Source organism: Chiloscyllium punctatum, chromosome 28 (genome assembly GCF_047496795.1).
Source record: "Chiloscyllium punctatum isolate Juve2018m chromosome 28, sChiPun1.3, whole genome shotgun sequence".
NCBI lineage: Eukaryota > Metazoa > Chordata > Chondrichthyes > Orectolobiformes > Hemiscylliidae > Chiloscyllium > Chiloscyllium punctatum.
Genome location: NC_092766.1, coordinates 83,458,871 through 83,479,756, shown reverse-complemented (window position 1 = coordinate 83,479,756; position 20,886 = coordinate 83,458,871). Strand labels below are relative to the sequence as shown.

Sequence of the window (20,886 nt, the reverse complement as noted above, 5' to 3'; positions counted from 1 at the left end):
TCACCTTAAACCTATGCTCTCGAGTTTTCAACTCACCCCAACTTGGGTAAAACACGTAAATACTCAGTTTCCAACCCTTCCATTAGATCATGTCGCAGTCGTTACGCTGCAGGGAAAGTCGTCCCAGCCTAGTCGACCTCGCCCTACGGTCCAAACATTGACCACATCCTTGTCTATATTTTATCATCAATTTCACGTGTCTCTTTTTTATGTTTTGAAGATGTCAATTACGCTGGACAACAACGAGCTATTGGAAACAGAAAGGTGAAACGAAGAATGGCTTCAACTTTCAGTGCTGGATGCCCCTGAGCTGCCGGATGGGCGGCTGCGGCTTGTTTCTGTAGTGTAGTGGTCATCACGTTCGCCTCACACGCGAAAGGTCCCCAGTTCGAAACTGGGCAGAAACTGCTTTGTTCTTCATCGGCAGCCTTTTACATGGACAAGAACGGTGCTTTCTTGCTTGCTTTCCCATCTGCAAACCTGCCTTCGAAGTTGCTTGAACAAATCTGCTCGCGCAGTGAAATGTAATGCAATTCCATTTAATGACTGTGCAAAGAATTGTAAAGTTTTTATCCAAACTGGTTCTGATCATATGCAATTCTGTTTGAGAGTGTAGTTACCCCCTTCTGATTCTTCTACGAAAAGCAGTACCGCATTTGCATTCCTTGCGCAGGCGGCTCGGTTCAAAGACAGGGAAGAAGCTGATGCGCTGGTGTCACAGTGCACCACGGATTCCTGAACTTGTCTGTCTGTTAAATGTACCCCAAAGGCGTCTCTGAAAGGCCTCGTTTGTAAGCTGTCTGTCGTTATTCAACGTACGAGAATTGGCACCAGAGGTCCTGAATCATGTTTTGGAGCAGTTCGCACTTGAGTGGCTCTTTCAATCAGCAACAGCAATGAAAGAAATTACACTCTCAGAGGAACCTCTGGACCTGTGCTTTCATGGTGTCGCTAGTATTAAGGTGCGCCCCGAGACCTAAGCCACGTTGGAACTGAAACGGAGGAATCGACAGAGAGGTTACAGAATGACATCGCATCCATTTGGTTTTCTTGAAATCACTGAGGAGCAGGAAAATGTAAACGGCGAAGTCGAGTGGGGAAGTCAGGCAGTTGCAGCTCTGGAGAAACTCCTTCTTTGTGACTCACTCAGCAACCAGACACGTGAAGGTGACTCAGAGGCGTGAGAGCTCTTCACATCGAGAACAAAAAGCAATCAAGGGCAGTTAGCACCTCTTCCGGAGTGGGGGTGGGGTGAGGTAATTACCTTTTGACTTTGTTACTATGTTGAGAAACTGCCTTTTAGATTGAGGTGAACAGAAAATGCATTTCTAATAAGCACCATGGAATTGAGCAAAATTTATTGAGTCGCTTCTCGTCGATTCCCACACAGGTTTCCAACTCAGTTGCTATCCATGTGGCTGATGTCCAGGAGTGAACATCTCTGCAGCAAATTGCACGGTTAGGGTAAAAGGCAAGGAAAGTGGCATCTCGAACTGGCTCCGAGGTCAGAGCATGCTCACGATGTGATCTGTCGTTCTCGAATAGGAATGCGACCTCCGGTTTTAGGGTGGAGTACATTGTTTGGGACTCTTTTTCTGCAAAACAGACACAGTGACTGAAATTACGCTGCACGGTATGATGTGGAACACGGCTTTGTGCATTTTCCCTGTAGTCCGGTGTGCTTCATGTTCCGCGTAAACGTGAAACTTGCCCTGTTTCAAGCAATGGGTGAAATCATTTAGCAAAGCAAGAATCGAAATTGCAGTAATGTCAAGCAGCTCGTGGTTATTTGACCAAATCATAACCGAACATATATTCTCACAGATACATTTGGAGCTGAAAGGAGTCTGAGAAGATAGACTCAGCTTACCATTGATTTTTGTCTGGATTGATGGGCTCTCATTATCTGCTGCGAAATTGATATTGTAGACGGGCACATCCCAGCAGCTGTGCGAGTCGGAGAGGGATCATGGAACCATTTTCATGTGACTTGGCATCTGTTGTTATGCAGGAGAGCACAGTTGGAAACGCAAGAAAATGGTGCGCGCGGCCGGCTGGTAGTGTGGCCGAGCGGTCTAAGGCGCTGGATCCAGGTTCCAGTCTCGAAAGGGGCGTGGGTTCGAATCCCACCACTGCCATTTCTGCAGATCAACTCCAACGCTGCAGCTTTTTTGTTAAAATGCTGTTTCTGTCCCCACTGTATTGATGTTGAAAACAAAAGTAAAATGGCTTTGCTTCCCGGGGAATTAACTGTGGTGTGGGATAGTGCCGAATATTTCAAAGTGTCTCTGTCTGTCATGATCGTGTTCGCCTCCCGCGCAGAAAATCGCAAGCAGCTGTGCTGTTCCAGGCAAGTTGAGCTTGTACTGGAACCGAATGGAGACCGGTATTTCATCGCTGTTGTGAAACAAAGTCCTGGGGTGACTCGACTCGTCGTTATTTGGTTTTTCGGCCAATGGGAAAATCGTTCCAACGAATTTCGATGTGATATGTTGTTGAATTTCTCCCATTTCCTTCGTTTCCGTCCTGGAGACATCGGAAGGGAAAGGTAATCTAATCGAGACTGTGATTGGTGAAATTCACTTTTTATGGCCCATTCTTATTAGGTTCTTTCTTTCTCTCTTTTCAGTATTGTCTGGGAAGTGGTGGTTCCCTAAGGCTGCAGTATGTGTGAAAGAGTAGTTTGGAATTGTCCTGTTGTTAGTTGTGAGATTACTTTATAAATCATGCCCTCGGACTGTCTCACATTTAGCATTCATGCACCTCTGTGTCTGAAAATGCATTAGGTATGCCAGCTTTGTTTGTGTTCCGTGTTAAATGCTTTCTGTTTTGCGATTCGCTCAATACTTTACGAGTTAACAGCGTTTCTGAGGAAACTTCCAGCTGCAAAAGTCCTTAACTGAGGATCTGGGAAAATTTCACAGAGTATGGTCAGTCGGAGCAAAAGTAAGGAAGTCGTTCCTTTCTGCAGTGTTTCGCAATACTACCTTTCCCGTGAGCATCGAACACAGTAAAGGATTGTGCCACAGACTGCGACGGCAAGCTCCGCTAAAAAGTAATCCTTTAAAGCAGGTGTAAGCAACACAACGTTTTTGGGGGACACCGCGTGGAAACAGATACTTCGGTGTATCTCCTCCATGCTCAGCACATAGCCAAATATAAACAAGTCCGGTTCCCCAGTATTTGGCCCCAAACCCTCTCAACCCATCCTATCCAGAAACTCATGCAATTTTCAGAGCCTCCTCCGCTTCCTCTGGGAGCTCATTCCATACACGCACAACCTTCTGTGTGGGAAATGTGCCTCAGGTCCTTTGTCAATTTCAGCCCACTCACCTTAAACCTATGCTCTCGAGTTTTCAACTCACCCCAACTTGGGTAAAACACGTAAATACTCAGTTTCCAACCCTTCCATTAGATCATGTCGCAGTCGTTACGCTGCAGGGAAAGTCGTCCCAGCCTAGTCGACCTCGCCCTACGGTCCAAACATTGACCACATCCTTGTCTATATTTTATCATCAATTTCACGTGTCTTTTTTTTATGTTTTGAAGATGTCAATTACGCTGGACAACAACGAGCTATTGGAAACAGAAAGGTGAAACGAAGAATGGCTTCAACTTTCAGTGCTGGATGCCCCTGAGCTGCCGGATGGGCGGCTGCGGCTTGTTTCTGTAGTGTAGTGGTCATCACGTTCGCCTCACACGCGAAAGGTCCCCAGTTCGAAACTGGGCAGAAACTGCTTTGTTCTTCATCGGCAGCCTTTTACATGGACAAGAACGGTGCTTTCTTGCTTGCTTTCCCATCTGCAAACCTGCCTTCGAAGTTGCTTGAACAAATCTGCTCGCGTAGTGAAATGTAATGCAATTCCATTTAATGACTGTGCAAAGAATTGTAAAGTTTTTATCCAAACTGGTTCTGATCATATGCAATTCTGTTTGAGAGTGTAGTTACCCCCTTCTGATTCTTCTACGAAAAGCAGTACCGCATTTGCATTCCTTGCGCAGGCGGCTCGGTTCAAAGACAGGGAAGAAGCTGATGCGCTGGTGTCACAGTGCATCACGGATTCCTGAACTTGTCTGTCTGTTAAATGTACCCCAAAGGCGTCTCTGAAAGGCCTCGTTTGGAAGCTGTCTGTCGTTATTCAACGTACGAGAATTGGCACCAGAGGTCCTGAATCATGTTTTGGAGCAGTTCGCACTTGAGTGGCTCTTTCAATCAGCAACAGCAATGAAAGAAATTACACTCTCAGAGGAACCTCTGGACCTGTGCTTTCATGGTGTCGCTAGTATTAAGGTGCGCCCCGAGACCTAAGCCACGTTGGAACTGAAACGGAGGAATCGACAGAGAGGTTACAGAATGACATCGCATCCATTTGGTTTTCTTGAAATCACTGAGGAGCAGGAAAATGTAAACGGCGAAGTCGAGTGGGGAAGTCAGGCAGTTGCAGCTCTGGAGAAACTCCTTCTTTGTGACTCACTCAGCAACCAGACACGTGAAGGTGACTCAGAGGCGTGAGAGCTCTTCACATCGAGAACAAAAAGCAATCAAGGGCAGTTAGCACCTCTTCCGGAGTGGGGGTGGGGTGAGGTAATTACCTTTTGACTTTGTTACTATGTTGAGAAACTGCCTTTTAGATTGAGGTGAACAGAAAATGCATTTCTAATAAGCACCATGGAATTGAGCAAAATTTATTGAGTCGCTTCTCGTCGATTCCCACACAGGTTTCCAACTCAGTTGCTATCCATGTGGCTGATGTCCAGGAGTGAACATCTCTGCAGCAAATTGCACGGTTAGGGTAAAAGGCAAGGAAAGTGGCATCTCGAACTGGCTCCGAGGTCAGAGCATGCTCACAATGTGATCTGTCGTTCTCGAATAGGAATGCGACCTCCGGTTTTAGGGTGGAGTACATTGTTTGGGACTCTTTTTCTGCAAAACAGACACAGTGACTGAAATTACGCTGCACGGTATGATGTGGAACACGGCTTTGTGCATTTTCCCTGTAGTCCGGTGTGCTTCATGTTCCGTGTAAACGTGAAACTTGCCCTGTTTCAAGCAATGGGTGAAATCATTTAGCAAAGCAAGAATCGAAATTGCAGTAATGTCAAGCAGCTCGTGGTTATTTGACCAAATCATAACCGAACATATATTCTCACAGATACATTTGGAGCTGAAAGGAGTCTGAGAAGATAGACTCAGCTTACCATTGATTTTTGTCTGGATTGATGGGCTCTCATTATCTGCTGCGAAATTGATATTGTAGACGGGCACATCCCAGCAGCTGTGCGAGTCGGAGAGGGATCATGGAACCATTTTCATGTGACTTGGCATCTGTTGTTATGCAGGAGAGCACAGTTGGAAACGCAAGAAAATGGTGCGCGCGGCCGGCTGGTAGTGTGGCCGAGCGGTCTAAGGCGCTGGATCCAGGTTCCAGTCTCGAAAGGGGCGTGGGTTCGAATCCCACCACTGCCATTTCTGCAGATCAACTCCAACGCTGCAGCTTTTTTGTTAAAATGCTGTTTCTGTCCCCACTGTATTGATGTTGAAAACAAAAGTAAAATGGCTTTGCTTCCCGGGGAATTAACTGTGGTGTGGGATAGTGCCGAATATTTCAAAGTGTCTCTGTCTGTCATGATCGTGTTCGCCTCCCGCGCAGAAAATCGCAAGCAGCTGTGCTGTTCCAGGCAAGTTGAGCTTGTACTGGAACCGAATGGAGACCGGTATTTCATCGCTGTTGTGAAACAAAGTCCTGGGGTGACTCGACTCGTCGTTATTTGGTTTTTCGGCCAATGGGAAAATCGTTCCAACGAATTTCGATGTGATATGTTGTTGAATTTCTCCCATTTCCTTCGTTTCCGTCCTGGAGACATCGGAAGGGAAAGGTAATCTAATCGAGACTGTGATTGGTGAAATTCACTTTTTATGGCCCATTCTTATTAGGTTCTTTCTTTCTCTCTTTTCAGTATTGTCTGGGAAGTGGTGGTTCCCTAAGGCTGCAGTATGTGTGAAAGAGTAGTTTGGAATTGTCCTGTTGTTAGTTGTGAGATTACTTTATAAATCATGCCCTCGGACTGTCTCACATTTAGCATTCATGCACCTCTGTGTCTGAAAATGCATTAGGTATGCCAGCTTTGTTTGTGTTCCGTGTTAAATGCTTTCTGTTTTGCGATTCGCTCAATACTTTACGAGTTAACAGCGTTTCTGAGGAAACTTCCAGCTGCAAAAGTCCTTAACTGAGGATCTGGGAAAATTTCACAGAGTATGGTCAGTCGGAGCAAAAGTAAGGAAGTCGTTCCTTTCTGCAGTGTTTCGCAATACTACCTTTCCCGTGAGCATCGAACACAGTAAAGGATTGTGCCACAGACTGCGACGGCAAGCTCCGCTAAAAAGTAATCCTTTAAAGCAGGTGTAAGCAACACAACGTTTTTGGGGGACACCGCGTGGAAACAGATACTTCGGTGTATCTCGTCCATGCTCAGCACATAGCCAAATATAAACAAGTCCGGTTCCCCAGTATTTGGCCCCAAACCCTCTCAACCCATCCTATCCAGAAACTCATGCAATTTTCAGAGCCTCCTCCGCTTCCTCTGGGAGCTCATTCCATACACGCACAACCTTCTGTGTGGGAAATGTGCCTCAGGTCCTTTGTCAATTTCAGCCCACTCACCTTAAACCTATGCTCTCGAGTTTTCAACTCACCCCAACTTGGGTAAAACACGTAAATACTCAGTTTCCAACCCTTCCATTAGATCATGTTGCAGTCGTTACGCTGCAGGGAAAGTCGTCCCAGCCTAGTCGACCTCGCCCTACGGTCCAAACATTGACCACATCCTTGTCTATATTTTATCATCAATTTCACGTGTCTCTTTTTTATGTTTTGAAGATGTCAATTACGCTGGACAACAACGAGCTATTGGAAACAGAAAGGTGAAACGAAGAATGGCTTCACCTTTCAGTGCTGGATGCCCCTGAGCTGCCGGATGGGCGGCTGCGGCTTGTTTCTGTAGTGTAGTGGTCATCACGTTCGCCTCACACGCGAAAGGTCCCCAGTTCGAAACTGGGCAGAAACTGCTTTGTTCTTCATCGGCAGCCTTTTACATGGACAAGAACGGTGCTTTCTTGCTTGCTTTCCCATCTGCAAACCTGCCTTCGAAGTTGCTTGAACAAATCTGCTCGCGTAGTGAAATGTAATGCAATTCCATTTAATGACTGTGCAAAGAATTGTAAAGTTTTTATCCAAACTGGTTCTGATCATATGCAATTCTGTTTGAGAGTGTAGTTACCCCCTTCTGATTCTTCTACGAAAAGCAGTACCGCATTTGCATTCCTTGCGCAGGCGGCTCGGTTCAAAGACAGGGAAGAAGCTGATGCGCTGGTGTCACAGTGCACCACGGATTCCTGAACTTGTCTGTCTGTTAAATGTACCCCAAAGGCGTCTCTGAAAGGCCTCGTTTGGAAGCTGTCTGTCGTTATTCAACGTACGAGAATTGGCACCAGAGGTCCTGAATCATGTTTTGGAGCAGTTCGCACTTGAGTGGCTCTTTCAATCAGCAACAGCAATGAAAGAAATTACACTCTCAGAGGAACCTCTGGACCTGTGCTTTCATGGTGTCGCTAGTATTAAGGTGCGCCCCGAGACCTAAGCCACGTTGGAACTGAAACGGAGGAATCGACAGAGAGGTTACAGAATGACATCGCATCCATTTGGTTTTCTTGAAATCACTGAGGAGCAGGAAAATGTAAACGGCGAAGTCGAGTGGGGAAGTCAGGCAGTTGCAGCTCTGGAGAAACTCCTTCTTTGTGACTCACTCAGCAACCAGACACGTGAAGGTGACTCAGAGGCGTGAGAGCTCTTCACATCGAGAACAAAAAGCAATCAAGGGCAGTTAGCACCTCTTCCGGAGTGGGGGTGGGGTGAGGTAATTACCTTTTGACTTTGTTACTATGTTGAGAAACTGCCTTTTAGATTGAGGTGAACAGAAAATGCATTTCTAATAAGCACCATGGAATTGAGCAAAATTTATTGAGTCGCTTCTCGTCGATTCCCACACAGGTTTCCAACTCAGTTGCTATCCATGTGGCTGATGTCCAGGAGTGAACATCTCTGCAGCAAATTGCACGGTTAGGGTAAAAGGCAAGGAAAGTGGCATCTCGAACTGGCTCCGAGGTCAGAGCATGCTCACAATGTGATCTGTCATTCTCGAATAGGAATGCGACCTCCGGTTTTAGGGTGGAGTACATTGTTTGGGACTCTTTTTCTGCAAAACAGACACAGTGACTGAAATTACGCTGCACGGTATGATGTGGAACACGGCTTTGTGCATTTTCCCTGTAGTCCGGTGTGCTTCATGTTCCGTGTAAATGTGAAACTTGCCCTGTTTCAAGCAATGGGTGAAATCATTTAGCAAAGCAAGAATCGAAATTGCAGTAATGTCAAGCAGCTCGTGGTTATTTGACCAAATCATAACCGAACATATATTCTCACAGATACATTTGGAGCTGAAAGGAGTCTGAGAAGATAGACTCAGCTTACCATTGATTTTTGTCTGGATTGATGGGCTCTCATTATCTGCTGCGAAATTGATATTGTAGACGGGCACATCCCAGCAGCTGTGCGAGTCGGAGAGGGATCATGGAACCATTTTCATGTGACTTGGCATCTGTTGTTATGCAGGAGAGCACAGTTGGAAACGCAAGAAAATGGTGCGCGCGGCCGGCTGGTAGTGTGGCCGAGCGGTCGAAGGCGCTGGATACAGGTTCCAATCTCGAAAGGGGCGTGGGTTCGAATCCCACCACTGCCATTTCTGCAGATCAACTCCAACGCTGCAGCTTTTTTGTTAAAATGCTGTTTCTGTCCCCACTGTATTGATGTTGAAAACAAAAGTAAAATGGCTTTGCTTCCCGGGGAATTAACTGTGGTGTGGGATAGTGCCGAATATTTCAAAGTGTCTCTGTCTGTCATGATCGTGTTCGCCTCCCGCGCAGAAAATCGCAAGCAGCTGTGCTGTTCCAGGCAAGTTGAGCTTGTACTGGAACCGAATGGAGACCGGTATTTCATCGCTGTTGTGAAACAAAGTCCTGGGGTGACTCGACTCGTCGTTATTTGGTTTTTCGGCCAATGGGAAAATCGTTCCAACGAATTTCGATGTGATATGTTGTTGAATATCTCCCATTTCCTTCGTTTCCGTCCTGGAGACATCGGAAGGGAAAGGTAATCTAATCGAGACTGTGATTGGTGAAATTCACTTTTTATGGCCCATTCTTATTAGGTTCTTTCTTTCTCTCTTTTCAGTATTGTCTGGGAAGTGGTGGTTCCCTAAGGCTGCAGTATGTGTGAAAGAGTAGTTTGGAATTGTCCTGTTGTTAGTTGTGAGATTACTTTATAAATCATGCCCTCGGACTGTCTCACATTTAGCATTCATGCATCTCTGTGTCTGAAAATGCATTAGGTATGCCAGCTTTGTTTGTGTTCCGTGTTAAATGCTTTCTGTTTTGCGATTCGCTCAATACTTTACGAGTTAACAGAAGTTTCTGAGGAAACTTCCAGCTGCAAAAGTCCTTAACTGAGGATCTGGGAAAATTTCACAGAGTATGGTCAGTCGGAGCAAAAGTAAGGAAGTCGTTCCTTTCTGCAGTGTTTCGCAATACTACCTTTCCCGTGAGCATCGAACACAGTAAAGGATTGTGCCACAGACTGCGACGGCAAGCTCCGCTAAAAAGTAATCCTTTAAAGCAGGTGTAAGCAACACAACGTTTTTGGGGGACACCGCGTGGAAACAGATACTTCGGTGTATCTCCTCCATGCTCAGCACATAGCCAAATATAAACAAGTCCGGTTCCCCAGTATTTGGCCCCAAACCCTCTCAACCCATCCTATCCAGAAACTCATGCAATTTTCAGAGCCTCCTCCGCTTCCTCTGGGAGCTCATTCCATACACGCACAACCTTCTGTGTGGGAAATGTGCCTCAGGTCCTTTGTCAATTTCAGCCCACTCACCTTAAACCTATGCTCTCGAGTTTTCAACTCACCCCAACTTGGGTAAAACACGTAAATACTCAGTTTCCAACCCTTCCATTAGATCATGTCGCAGTCGTTACGCTGCAGGGAAAGTCGTCCCAGCCTAGTCGACCTCGCCCTACGGTCCAAACATTGACCACATCCTTGTCTATATTTTATCATCAATTTCACGTGTCTTTTTTTTATGTTTTGAAGATGTCAATTACGCTGGACAACAACGAGCTATTGGAAACAGAAAGGTGAAACGAAGAATGGCTTCAACTTTCAGTGCTGGATGCCCCTGAGCTGCCGGATGGGCGGCTGCGGCTTGTTTCTGTAGTGTAGTGGTCATCACGTTCGCCTCACACGCGAAAGGTCCCCAGTTCGAAACTGGGCAGAAACTGCTTTGTTCTTCATCGGCAGCCTTTTACATGGACAAGAACGGTGCTTTCTTGCTTGCTTTCCCATCTGCAAACCTGCCTTCGAAGTTGCTTGAACAAATCTGCTCGCGTAGTGAAATGTAATGCAATTCCATTTAATGACTGTGCAAAGAATTGTAAAGTTTTTATCCAAACTGGTTCTGATCATATGCAATTCTGTTTGAGAGTGTAGTTACCCCCTTCTGATTCTTCTACGAAAAGCAGTACCGCATTTGCATTCCTTGCGCAGGCGGCTCGGTTCAAAGACAGGGAAGAAGCTGATGCGCTGGTGTCACAGTGCACCACGGATTCCTGAACTTGTCTGTCTGTTAAATGTACCCCAAAGGCGTCTCTGAAAGGCCTCGTTTGGAAGCTGTCTGTCGTTATTCAACGTACGAGAATTGGCACCAGAGGTCCTGAATCATGTTTTGGAGCAGTTCGCACTTGAGTGGCTCTTTCAATCAGCAACAGCAATGAAAGAAATTACACTCTCAGAGGAACCTCTGGACCTGTGCTTTCATGGTGTCGCTAGTATTAAGGTGCGCCCCGAGACCTAAGCCACGTTGGAACTGAAACGGAGGAATCGACAGAGAGGTTACAGAATGACATCGCATCCATTTGGTTTTCTTGAAATCACTGAGGAGCAGGAAAATGTAAACGGCGAAGTCGAGTGGGGAAGTCAGGCAGTTGCAGCTCTGGAGAAACTCCTTCTTTGTGACTCACTCAGCAACCAGACACGTGAAGGTGACTCAGAGGCGTGAGAGCTCTTCACATCGAGAACAAAAAGCAATCAAGGGCAGTTAGCACCTCTTCCGGAGTGGGGGTGGGGTGAGGTAATTACCTTTTGACTTTGTTACTATGTTGAGAAACTGCCTTTTAGATTGAGGTGAACAGAAAATGCATTTCTAATAAGCACCATGGAATTGAGCAAAATTTATTGAGTCGCTTCTCGTCGATTCCCACACAGGTTTCCAACTCAGTTGCTATCCATGTGGCTGATGTCCAGGAGTGAACATCTCTGCAGCAAATTGCACGGTTAGGGTAAAAGGCAAGGAAAGTGTCATCTCGAACTGGCTCCGAGGTCAGAGCATGCTCACGATGTGATCTGTCGTTCTCGAATAGGAATGCGACCTCCGGTTTTAGGGTGGAGTACATTGTTTGGGACTCTTTTTCTGCAAAACAGACACAGTGACTGAAATTACGCTGCACGGTATGATGTGGAACACGGCTTTGTGCATTTTCCCTGTAGTCCGGTGTGCTTCATGTTCCGTGTAAACGTGAAACTTGCCCTGTTTCAAGCAATGGGTGAAATCATTTAGCAAAGCAAGAATCGAAATTGCAGTAATGTCAAGCAGCTCGTGGTTATTTGACCAAATCATAACCGAACATATATTCTCACAGATACATTTGGAGCTGAAAGGAGTCTGAGAAGATAGACTCAGCTTACCATTGATTTTTGTCTGGATTGATGGGCTCTCATTATCTGCTGCGAAATTGATATTGTAGACGGGCACATCCCAGCAGCTGTACGAGTCGGAGAGGGATCATGGAACCATTTTCATGTGACTTGGCATCTGTTGTTATGCAGGAGAGCACAGTTGGAAACGCAAGAAAATGGTGCGCGCGGCCGGCTGGTAGTGTGGCCGAGCGGTCTAAGGCGCTGGATCCAGGTTCCAGTCTCGAAAGGGGCGTGGGTTCGAATCCCACCACTGCCATTTCTGCAGATCAACTCCAACGCTGCAGCTTTTTTGTTAAAATGCTGTTTCTGTCCCCACTGTATTGATGTTGAAAACAAAAGTAAAATGGCTTTGCTTCCCGGGGAATTAACTGTGGTGTGGGATAGTGCCGAATATTTCAAAGTGTCTCTGTCTGTCATGATCGTGTTCGCCTCCCGCGCAGAAAATCGCAAGCAGCTGTGCTGTTCCAGGCAAGTTGAGCTTGTACTGGAACCGAATGGAGACCGGTATTTCATCGCTGTTGTGAAACAAAGTCCTGGGGTGACTCGACTCGTCGTTATTTGGTTTTTCGGCCAATGGGAAAATCGTTCCAACGAATTTCGATGTGATATGTTGTTGAATTTCTCCCATTTCCTTCGTTTCCGTCCTGGAGACATCGGAAGGGAAAGGTAATCTAATCGAGACTGTGATTGGTGAAATTCACTTTTTATGGCCCATTCTTATTAGGTTCTTTCTTTCTCTCTTTTCAGTATTGTCTGGGAAGTGGTGGTTCCCTAAGGCTGCAGTATGTGTGAAAGAGTAGTTTGGAATTGTCCTGTTGTTAGTTGTGAGATTACTTTATAAATCATGCCCTCGGACTGTCTCACATTTAGCATTCATGCACCTCTGTGTCTGAAAATGCATTAGGTATGCCAGCTTTGTTTGTGTTCCGTGTTAAATGCTTTCTGTTTTGCGATTCGCTCAATACTTTACGAGTTAACAGCGTTTCTGAGGAAACTTCCAGCTGCAAAAGTCCTTAACTGAGGATCTGGGAAAATTTCACAGAGTATGGTCAGTCGGAGCAAAAGTAAGGAAGTCGTTCCTTTCTGCAGTGTTTCGCAATACTACCTTTCCCGTGAGCATCGAACACAGTAAAGGATTGTGCCACAGACTGCGACGGCAAGCTCCGCTAAAAAGTAATCCTTTAAAGCAGGTGTAAGCAACACAACGTTTTTGGGGGACACCGCGTGGAAACAGATACTTCGGTGTATCTCGTCCATGCTCAGCACATAGCCAAATATAAACAAGTCCGGTTCCCCAGTATTTGGCCCCAAACCCTCTCAACCCATCCTATCCAGAAACTCATGCAATTTTCAGAGCCTCCTCCGCTTCCTCTGGGAGCTCATTCCATACACGCACAACCTTCTGTGTGGGAAATGTGCCTCAGGTCCTTTGTCAATTTCAGCCCACTCACCTTAAACCTATGCTCTCGAGTTTTCAACTCACCCCAACTTGGGTAAAACACGTAAATACTCAGTTTCCAACCCTTCCATTAGATCATGTCGCAGTCGTTACGCTGCAGGGAAAGTCGTCCCAGCCTAGTCGACCTCGCCCTACGGTCCAAACATTGACCACATCCTTGTCTATATTTTATCATCAATTTCACGTGTCTCTTTTTTATGTTTTGAAGATGTCAATTACGCTGGACAACAACGAGCTATTGGAAACAGAAAGGTGAAACGAAGAATGGCTTCACCTTTCAGTGCTGGATGCCCCTGAGCTGCCGGATGGGCGGCTGCGGCTTGTTTCTGTAGTGTAGTGGTCATCACGTTCGCCTCACACGCGAAAGGTCCCCAGTTCGAAACTGGGCAGAAACTGCTTTGTTCTTCATCGGCAGCCTTTTACATGGACAAGAACGGTGCTTTCTTGCTTGCTTTCCCATCTGCAAACCTGCCTTCGAAGTTGCTTGAACAAATCTGCTCGCGTAGTGAAATGTAATGCAATTCCATTTAATGACTGTGCAAAGAATTGTAAAGTTTTTATCCAAACTGGTTCTGATCATATGCAATTCTGTTTGAGAGTGTAGTTACCCCCTTCTGATTCTTCTACGAAAAGCAGTACCGCATTTGCATTCCTTGCGCAGGCGGCTCGGTTCAAAGACAGGGAAGAAGCTGATGCGCTGGTGTCACAGTGCACCACGGATTCCTGAACTTGTCTGTCTGTTAAATGTACCCCAAAGGCGTCTCTGAAAGGCCTCGTTTGGAAGCTGTCTGTCGTTATTCAACGTACGAGAATTGGCACCAGAGGTCCTGAATCATGTTTTGGAGCAGTTCGCACTTGAGTGGCTCTTTCAATCAGCAACAGCAATGAAAGAAATTACACTCTCAGAGGAACCTCTGGACCTGTGCTTTCATGGTGTCGCTAGTATTAAGGTGCGCCCCGAGACCTAAGCCACGTTGGAACTGAAACGGAGGAATCGACAGAGAGGTTACAGAATGACATCGCATCCATTTGGTTTTCTTGAAATCACTGAGGAGCAGGAAAATGTAAACGGCGAAGTCGAGTGGGGAAGTCAGGCAGTTGCAGCTCTGGAGAAACTCCTTCTTTGTGACTCACTCAGCAACCAGACACGTGAAGGTGACTCAGAGGCGTGAGAGCTCTTCACATCGAGAACAAAAAGCAATCAAGGGCAGTTAGCACCTCTTCCGGAGTGGGGGTGGGGTGAGGTAATTACCTTTTGACTTTGTTACTATGTTGAGAAACTGCCTTTTAGATTGAGGTGAACAGAAAATGCATTTCTAATAAGCACCATGGAATTGAGCAAAATTTATTGAGTCGCTTCTCGTCGATTCCCACACAGGTTTCCAACTCAGTTGCTATCCATGTGGCTGATGTCCAGGAGTGAACATCTCTGCAGCAAATTGCACGGTTAGGGTAAAAGGCAAGGAAAGTGTCATCTCGAACTGGCTCCGAGGTCAGAGCATGCTCACGATGTGATCTGTCGTTCTCGAATAGGAATGCGACCTCCGGTTTTAGGGTGGAGTACATTGTTTGGGACTCTTTTTCTGCAAAACAGACACAGTGACTGAAATTACGCTGCACGGTATGATGTGGAACACGGCTTTGTGCATTTTCCCTGTAGTCCGGTGTGCTTCATGTTCCGCGTAAACGTGAAACTTGCCCTGTTTCAAGCAATGGGTGAAATCATTTAGCAAAGCAAGAATCGAAATTGCAGTAATGTCAAGCAGCTCGTGGTTATTTGACCAAATCATAACCGAACATATATTCTCACAGATACATTTGGAGCTGAAAGGAGTCTGAGAAGATAGACTCAGCTTACCATTGATTTTTGTCTGGATTGATGGGCTCTCATTATCTGCTGCGAAATTGATATTGTAGACGGGCACATCCCAGCAGCTGTGCGAGTCGGAGAGGGATCATGGAACCATTTTCATGTGACTTGGCATCTGTTGTTATGCAGGAGAGCACAGTTGGAAACGCAAGAAAATGGTGCGCGCGGCCGGCTGGTAGTGTGGCCGAGCGGTCGAAGGCGCTGGATACAGGTTCCAATCTCGAAAGGGGCGTGGGTTCGAATCCCACCACTGCCATTTCTGCAGATCAACTCCAACGCTGCAGCTTTTTTGTTAAAATGCTGTTTCTGTCCCCACTGTATTGATGTTGAAAACAAAAGTAAAATGGCTTTGCTTCCCGGGGAATTAACTGTGGTGTGGGATAGTGCCGAATATTTCAAAGTGTCTCTGTCTGTCATGATCGTGTTCGCCTCCCGCGCAGAAAATCGCAAGCAGCTGTGCTGTTCCAGGCAAGTTGAGCTTGTACTGGAACCGAATGGAGACCGGTATTTCATCGCTGTTGTGAAACAAAGTCCTGGGGTGACTCGACTCGTCGTTATTTGGTTTTTCGGCCAATGGGAAAATCGTTCCAACGAATTTCGATGTGATATGTTGTTGAATTTCTCCCATTTCCTTCGTTTCCGTCCTGGAGACATCGGAAGGGAAAGGTAATCTAATCGAGACTGTGATTGGTGAAATTCACTTTTTATGGCCCATTCTTATTAGGTTCTTTCTTTCTCTCTTTTCAGTATTGTCTGGGAAGTGGTGGTTCCCTAAGGCTGCAGTATGTGTGAAAGAGTAGTTTGGAATTGTCCTGTTGTTAGTTGTGAGATTACTTTATAAATCATGCCCTCGGACTGTCTCACATTTAGCATTCATGCATCTCTGTGTCTGAAAATGCATTAGGTATGCCAGCTTTGTTTGTGTTCCGTGTTAAATGCTTTCTGTTTTGCGATTCGCTCAATACTTTACGAGTTAACAGCGTTTCTGAGGAAACTTCCAGCTGCAAAAGTCCTTAACTGAGGATCTGGGAAAATTTCACAGAGTATGGTCAGTCGGAGCAAAAGTAAGGAAGTCGTTCCTTTCTGCAGTGTTTCGCAATACTACCTTTCCCGTGAGCATCGAACACAGTAAAGGATTGTGCCACAGACTGCGACGGCAAGCTCCGCTAAAAAGTAATCCTTTAAAGCAGGTGTAAGCAACACAACGTTTTTGGGGGACACCGCGTGGAAACAGATACTTCGGTGTATCTCCTCCATGCTCAGCACATAGCCAAATATAAACAAGTCCGGTTCCCCAGTATTTGGCCCCAAACCCTCTCAACCCATCCTATCCAGAAACTCATGCAATTTTCAGAGCCTCCTCCGCTTCCTCTGGGAGCTCATTCCATACACGCACAACCTTCTGTGTGGGAAATGTGCCTCAGGTCCTTTGTCAATTTCAGCCCACTCACCTTAAACCTATGCTCTCGAGTTTTCAACTCACCCCAACTTGGGTAAAACACGTAAATACTCAGTTTCCAACCCTTCCATTAGATCATGTCGCAGTCGTTACGCTGCAGGGAAAGTCGTCCCAGCCTAGTCGACCTCGCCCTACGGTCCAAACATTGACCACATCCTTGTCTATATTTTATCATCAATTTCACGTGTCTTTTTTTTATGTTTTGAAGATGTCAATTACGCTGGACAACAACGAGCTATTGGAAACAGAAAGGTGAAACGAAGAATGGCTTCAACTTTCAGTGCTGGATGCCCCTGAGCTGCCGGATGGGCGGCTGCGGCTTGTTTCTGTAGTGTAGTGGTCATCACATTCGCCTCACACGCGAAAGGTCCCCAGTTCGAAACTGGGCAGAAACTGCTTTGTTCTTCATCGGCAGCCTTTTACATGGACAAGAACGGTGCTTTCTTGCTTGCTTTCCCATCTGCAAACCTGCCTTCGAAGTTGCTTGAACAAATCTGCTCGCGTAGTGAAATGTAATGCAATTCCATTTAATGACTGTGCAAAGAATTGTAAAGTTTTTATCCAAACTGGTTCTGATCATATGCAATTCTGTTTGAGAGTGTAGTTACCCCCTTCTGATTCTTCTACGAAAAGCAGTACCGCATTTGCATTCCTTGCGCAGGCGGCTCGGTTCAAAGACAGGGAAGAAGCTGATGCGCTGGTGTCACAGTGCACCACGGATTCCTGAACTTGTCTGTCTGTTAAATGTACCCCAAAGGCGTCTCTGAAAGGCCTCGTTTGGAAGCTGTCTGTCGTTATTCAACGTACGAGAATTGGCACCAGAGGTCCTGAATCATGTTTTGGAGCAGTTCGCACTTGAGTGGCTCTTTCAATCAGCAACAGCAATGAAAGAAATTACACTCTCAGAGGAACCTCTGGACCTGTGCTTTCATGGTGTCGCTAGTATTAAGGTGCGCCCCGAGACCTAAGCCACGTTGGAACTGAAACGGAGGAATCGACAGAGAGGTTACAGAATGACATCGCATCCATTTGGTTTTCTTGAAATCACTGAGGAGCAGGAAAATGTAAACGGCGAAGTCGAGTGGGGAAGTCAGGCAGTTGCAGCTCTGGAGAAACTCCTTCTTTGTGACTCACTCAGCAACCAGACACGTGAAGGTGACTCAGAGGCGTGAGAGCTCTTCACATCGAGAACAAAAAGCAATCAAGGGCAGTTAGCACCTCTTCCGGAGTGGGGGTGGGGTGAGGTAATTACCTTTTGACTTTGTTACTATGTTGAGAAACTGCCTTTTAGATTGAGGTGAACAGAAAATGCATTTCTAATAAGCACCATGGAATTGAGCAAAATTTATTGAGTCGCTTCTCGTCGATTCCCACACAGGTTTCCAACTCAGTTGCTATCCATGTGGCTGATGTCCAGGAGTGAACATCTCTGCAGCAAATTGCACGGTTAGGGTAAAAGGCAAGGAAAGTGTCATCTCGAACTGGCTCCGAGGTCAGAGCATGCTCACGATGTGATCTGTCGTTCTCGAATAGGAATGCGACCTCCGGTTTTAGGGTGGAGTACATTGTTTGGGACTCTTTTTCTGCAAAACAGACACAGTGACTGAAATTACGCTGCACGGTATGATGTGGAACACGGCTTTGTGCATTTTCCCTGTAGTCCGGTGTGCTTCATGTTCCGCGTAAACGTGAAACTTGCCCTGTTTCAAGCAATGGGTGAAATCATTTAGCAAAGCAAGAATCGAAATTGCAGTAATGTCAAGCAGCTCGTGGTTATTTGACCAAATCATAACCGAACATATATTCTCACAGATACATTTGGAGCTGAAAGGAGTCTGAGAAGATAGACTCAGCTTACCATTGATTTTTGTCTGGATTGATGGGCTCTCATTATCTGCTGCGAAATTGATATTGTAGACGGGCACATCCCAGCAGCTGTGCGAGTCGGAGAGGGATCATGGAACCATTTTCATGTGACTTGGCATCTGTTGTTATGCAGGAGAGCACAGTTGGAAACGCAAGAAAATGGTGCGCGCGGCCGGCTGGTAGTGTGGCCGAGCGGTCGAAGGCGCTGGATACAGGTTCCAATCTCGAAAGGGGCGTGGGTTCGAATCCCACCACTGCCATTTCTGCAGATCAACTCCAACGCTGCAGCTTTTTTGTTAAAATGCTGTTTCTGTCCACACTGTATTGATGTTGAAAACAAAAGTAAAATGGCTTTGCTTCCCGGGGAATTAACTGTGGTGTGGGATAGTGCCGAATATTTCAAAGTGTCTCTGTCTGTCATGATCGTGTTCGCCTCCCGCGCAGAAAATCGCAAGCAGCTGTGCTGTTCCAGGCAAGTTGAGCTTGTACTGGAACCGAATGGAGACCGGTATTTCATCGCTGTTGTGAAACAAAGTCCTGGGGTGACTCGACTCGTCGTTATTTGGTTTTTCGGCCAATGGGAAAATCGTTCCAACGAATTTCGATGTGATATGTTGTTGAATTTCTCCCATTTCCTTCGTTTCCGTCCTGGAGACATCGGAAGGGAAAGGTAATCTAATCGAGACTGTGATTGGTGAAATTCACTTTTTATGGCCCATTCTTATTAGGTTCTTTCTTTCTCTCTTTTCAGTATTGTCTGGGAAGTGGTGGTTCCCTAAGGCTGCAGTATGTGTGAAAGAGTAGTTTGGAATTGTCCTGTTGTTAGTTGTGAGATTACTTTATAAATCATGCCCTCGGACTGTCTCACATTTAGCATTCATGCATCTCTGTGTCTGAAAATGCATTAGGTATGCCAGCTTTGTTTGTGTTCCGTGTTAAATGCTTTCTGTTTTGCGATTCGCTCAATACTTTACGAGTTAACAGCGTTTCTGAGGAAACTTCCAGCTGCAAAAGTCCTTAACTGAGGATCTGGGAAAATTTCACAGAGTATGGTCAGTCGGAGCAAAAGTAAGGAAGTCGTTCCTTTCTGCAGTGTTTCGCAATACTACCTTTCCCGTGAGCATCGAACACAGTAAAGGATTGTGCCACAGACTGCGACGGCAAGCTCCGCTAAAAAGTAATCCTTTAAAGCAGGTGTAAGCAACACAACGTTTTTGGGGGACACCGCGTGGAAACAGATACTTCGGTGTATCTCCTCCATGCTCAGCACATAGCCAAATATAAACAAGTCCGGTTCCCCAGTATTTGGCCCCAAACCCTCTCAACCCATCCTATCCAGAAACTCATGCAATTTTCAGAGCCTCCTCCGCTTCCTCTGGGAGCTCATTCCATACACGCACAACCTTCTGTGTGGGAAATGTGCCTCAGGTCCTTTGTCAATTTCAGCCCACTCACCTTAAACCTATGCTCTCGAGTTTTCAACTCACCCCAACTTGGGTAAAACACGTAAATACTCAGTTTCCAACCCTTCCATTAGATCATGTCGCAGTCGTTACGCTGCAGGGAAAGTCGTCCCAGCCTAGTCGACCTCGCCCTACGGTCCAAACATTGACCACATCCTTGTCTATATTTTATCATCAATTTCACGTGTCTTTTTTTTATGTTTTGAAGATGTCAATTACGCTGGACAACAACGAGCTATTGGAAACAGAAAGGTGAAACGAAGAATGGCTTCAACTTTCAGTGCTGGATGCCCCTGAGCTGCCGGATGGGCGGCTGCGGCTTGTTTCTGTAGTGTAGTGGTCATCACGTTCGCCTCACACGCGAAAGGTCCCCAGTTCGAAACTGGGCAGAAACTGCTTTGTTCTTCATCGGCAGCCTTTTACATGGACAAGAACGGTGCTTTCTTGCTTGCTTTCCCATCTGCAAACCTGCCTTCGAAGTTGCTTGAACAAATCTGCTCGCGTAGTGAAATGTAATGCAATTCCATTTAATGACTGTGCAAAGAATTGTAAAGTTTTTATCCAAACTGGTTCTGATCATATGCAATTCTGTTTGAGAGTGTAGTTACCCCCTTCTGATTCTTCTACGAAAAGCAGTACCGCATTTGCATTCCTTGCGCAGGCGGCTCGGTTCAAAGACAGGGAAGAAGCTGATGCGCTGGTGTCACAGTGCACCACGGATTCCTGAACTTGTCTGTCTGTTAAATGTACCCCAAAGGCGTCTCTGAAAGGCCTCGTTTGGAAGCTGTCTGTCGTTATTCAACGTACGAGAATTGGCACCAGAGGTCCTGAATCATGTTTTGGAGCAGTTCGCACTTGAGTGGCTCTTTCAATCAGCAACAGCAATGAAAGAAATTACA

At 46.1% G+C, this 20,886-nt stretch overlaps 10 non-coding genes across 10 annotated transcripts; all 10 read left to right on the top strand.

The window, feature by feature from the left end:
• The first annotated feature begins 334 nt into the window (after positions 1 to 334).
• trnav-cac (transfer RNA valine (anticodon CAC)) lies at positions 335 to 407 on the top strand. The gene has a single exon. It is a non-coding gene; the product is annotated as a tRNA-Val (tRNA).
• A 1,649-nt stretch (positions 408 to 2,056) lies between these two features.
• Positions 2,057 to 2,138, top strand: trnal-cag (transfer RNA leucine (anticodon CAG)). The gene has a single exon. It is a non-coding gene; the product is annotated as a tRNA-Leu (tRNA).
• A 1,525-nt stretch (positions 2,139 to 3,663) lies between these two features.
• Positions 3,664 to 3,736, top strand: trnav-cac (transfer RNA valine (anticodon CAC)). Its single transcript has one exon. It is a non-coding gene; the product is annotated as a tRNA-Val (tRNA).
• Positions 3,737 to 5,385: 1,649 nt separating this feature from the next.
• On the top strand, positions 5,386 to 5,467 carry trnal-cag (transfer RNA leucine (anticodon CAG)). The gene has a single exon. It is a non-coding gene; the product is annotated as a tRNA-Leu (tRNA).
• Positions 5,468 to 6,992: 1,525 nt separating this feature from the next.
• Positions 6,993 to 7,065, top strand: trnav-cac (transfer RNA valine (anticodon CAC)). Its single transcript has one exon. It is a non-coding gene; the product is annotated as a tRNA-Val (tRNA).
• A 3,257-nt stretch (positions 7,066 to 10,322) lies between these two features.
• Positions 10,323 to 10,395, top strand: trnav-cac (transfer RNA valine (anticodon CAC)). The gene has a single exon. It is a non-coding gene; the product is annotated as a tRNA-Val (tRNA).
• A 1,649-nt stretch (positions 10,396 to 12,044) lies between these two features.
• trnal-cag (transfer RNA leucine (anticodon CAG)) lies at positions 12,045 to 12,126 on the top strand. Its single transcript has one exon. It is a non-coding gene; the product is annotated as a tRNA-Leu (tRNA).
• A 1,525-nt stretch (positions 12,127 to 13,651) lies between these two features.
• Positions 13,652 to 13,724, top strand: trnav-cac (transfer RNA valine (anticodon CAC)). The gene has a single exon. It is a non-coding gene; the product is annotated as a tRNA-Val (tRNA).
• Positions 13,725 to 16,980: 3,256 nt separating this feature from the next.
• trnav-cac (transfer RNA valine (anticodon CAC)) lies at positions 16,981 to 17,053 on the top strand. The gene has a single exon. It is a non-coding gene; the product is annotated as a tRNA-Val (tRNA).
• Positions 17,054 to 20,309: 3,256 nt separating this feature from the next.
• Positions 20,310 to 20,382, top strand: trnav-cac (transfer RNA valine (anticodon CAC)). Its single transcript has one exon. It is a non-coding gene; the product is annotated as a tRNA-Val (tRNA).
• The last annotated feature ends 504 nt before the right edge of the window (positions 20,383 to 20,886 follow it).